General features: G+C 41.3%; 1 pseudogene; it reads left to right on the top strand.

The window, feature by feature from the left end:
• The first annotated feature begins 2,096 nt into the window (after window positions 1-2,096).
• Window positions 2,097-3,049, top strand: LOC100774496 (annotated as a pseudogene).

A 3,049-nucleotide genomic window follows, 5' to 3' on the forward strand; every position in this document is an offset into this window, starting at 1 on the left:
ACAAAACCAACATGCCTCCCAAAAAAAGCAGTGTTCACATGGGCTCACAGAAACTTAAGCAGCAAGCACAGGGCCTGTATGTGTCTGTACCAGGTCCTATATGCATATTTTATGGCTGTGAACTAGGTGTTTTTATGGGACTCCTAACAGTGTGTATCTTATCTCTGACTCTTTTGCGTACTCTTGAGACTCTTTTTCCCCATGTTGTGTTACCTTGTTCTGCCTTGATATGAGGGCTTATTGTATCTTGTTTTGTCCTGTTTGGCTATCATCTCTTGGAGGCCTGTTCTTTTCTGAAGAGTAGATGAAGGACAAGTGGATTTGGGGGAGAGAAGGTGAGGCTTGGAGGAGTGGTGGTGGTGGGGGACTGTGGTTGAGATGTATTGCATGAGAGAAGAATCTATTTTCAGTGAAAAAAAATCAGTTAAAATAAGGCAATTTTACTAACAAAGGTTTATAAACCCGAGAATCCTTAGCCACATTTTCTGCAATGCAAACATGATTTTGTGGTTATTATTAATTACCAGAGAGAGACCATGAACAAAATTACACAGTCTCTCTCTTTATATTCCAGGTCATTTCTCTAATATATTGGTTCTAGTTTACTTCTAATTTTTAAATTAGAATTTAAAAAAATTAAAGTTTCTATTCATAAACAAATATTTTACCTAATGTTAATTGCACAGAGAAAACCAGGAAAATTATAATGGTAATACTTGTAACTACTAAGGTCAATAATCCTGATATTAGTACAAATTAATACCTAGGAAATTTATGAGGATCATAAAGTCTTTGAGAATATTTGACATTGCTAGTTTATAAAAGTTTTAAAGAGAGTTCCAAAGCCTCAGCAGTGCTTCTGATGTTGTAAGACCTGTGTATTATGAGTTAAGGTGAGTATTTCATCTAAGAAATATAGTCAATAGTCAGATTTCTAAAAGCCAGTGTGAAATTCTGAAGATTGACTACCTCCAAAACAGCTACAACTTCATTTTGCAAACACTTCTTGCTCATAGTCTCAAAACAGATGAACAATAACAATACATCTTCAAATATGACAGGTTCAATAAAATCCCTCTTTTAAAAAGCAAGAGTAAGTAACTCATTCCACACACTATTCAAAGGCAACTTGTGTAGCTTGTAAAAGATGAAATCGCTGATTAGATGCAAAAGTATGAGACCAAGTGCATAGCCAACAACTTGCATCAGAGGCTGCTCCATTTAGTGGCCTTGCCCTTGCCTTATTTTGTAGCAGCCTATCTAGAATTTTTCATCCTGTCACCCCTTTTAAGTTCTCTCCAATCTGGGATGGGACCGATGCAAATGTGTGGTTCAGAAGGAAATGGTTGGGATGTGTCCATGAGACATTTATATACTGAGGGACACTCTGAAGTAGAAGACTGTATTGGTAAGGGGCAATCTGGTAGTGAATGCAATTAAATAATAATGCTGGGCTGCACTGAAAACCACAGAGAGAAACAGAATTCTCCAAGAACTTCCACTTTTTAACTAAGGCAATGTCTGCAAATTGGAGAAGCATTAAAATATTTACATCTTTTAAGTGCATGTGGAGGATTCTCCCCTTTGACCGCTGTCCCTAGAGAAGAAACTATGCTACAAGAATGCTATTACAGCTGATTTGATTTCAAAAAGATCCCTATGAATTTACTTTCAGAGAAAGAGTGAGGTGGAACTAGGCAGTCAAATTTAGGACTTCTTTGAAATACATTTTCAAAAGAACTTTCTGGGGCTTCAGAGACAGGACAATTTCTTCATTATTGAAAACACTGTCTTGTCTTCAGTGCTCAGTATCACACACATAGCCAATCAGCTACTCTCCGATAATAAAAAGTGACTTGATTCAGTCAGGCTCAAATCATATAGCAAAGCACACAAAGAAGATGATGATGATGACTGCCAATCAATCTATGTACCTAACCTATATATTAGCAGCTGTGAGATGTAGATTTGCTAAGAAACATATGATGACAACAAATCATATGTGTGCACTGGAAAATTATCAAAAGAGGTGGCTTAATCACTCTTTTGTACTTACTCTGTGCATGTTGTATGTCATAATAGATTGGCATCTAAATATGTCACTTTTCAGCAAAATCAGAAATGAACAGAGGAACTCCAGAGAAGAATCAGGTCATACTTTGGACCATGCCATTCAAACTGGCATAGATAATCCTGGCCACCCGTACATCATGACGGTGGGTACGGCGGCGGGTGAAGAGGAGATTCAAGAAGTGTTCAAGGACCTTTTTGACCCCATCATTGAGGACCGACACAGCGGCTACCAGCCCAGTGTTGAGCACAAGACGGACCTCAACCCAGAGAACCTGCAGGACTTTGATGACTTGGACCCCAACTATGGGCTGAGCTCACCACTCCCATCCCACACTGCAGTCACAGGGCACACCATCAAGAAGCTGGAAGTAGAATATAACCGAAGCAGAGCTACAGCAACTCATCAACAACCACTTCCTCTTTGACAAGCCTGTGTCGCCTCTGCTGCTGGTCTCCGGCATGGCCCACGCTCGCGGCATATGGGACAATGATAACAAGACTTTCCTAGTGTGGATCAACAAGGAGGACCATCTGCGGTCATCTCCATGCAGAAGGGGGACAACAGGAAGGAAATGTTCACCCAGTTCTGCATTGGCCTCACCAGATTGAAACGCCCTTCAAGTCTAAGAAATACGGGTTCGTGTGGAACCCTCACCTGTGCTACATTCTCACATGTCCATCCAACCTGGGCACTGGACTATGGGCAGGTGTGCACATCAAGCTGCCCCACGTGGGAAGCAAGAGAAGTTCTTGGAGGTGCTCAAGTGGCTGCAGCTTCAGAAGAGAGGCACGGGTGGTGAGAACACCGCTGATGTCAGCGGAGTTTTCCATGTCTCCAACTGGAACTGCTTGGACTTCTCAGAGTTGGAGCTGTTACAAATGGTGGCAAATGAGGTGAAGCTATTCATTGAGATGGAACAGTGGCTTGAGCAGGGAGGGTCAGGCTATCGATGACCTCATGGCTGCCCAAAAGTGA

The sequence above is a fragment of the Cricetulus griseus genome, chromosome 5 (genome assembly GCF_003668045.3).
Source record: "Cricetulus griseus strain 17A/GY chromosome 5, alternate assembly CriGri-PICRH-1.0, whole genome shotgun sequence".
Classification (NCBI taxonomy): Eukaryota; Metazoa; Chordata; class Mammalia; order Rodentia; family Cricetidae; genus Cricetulus; species Cricetulus griseus.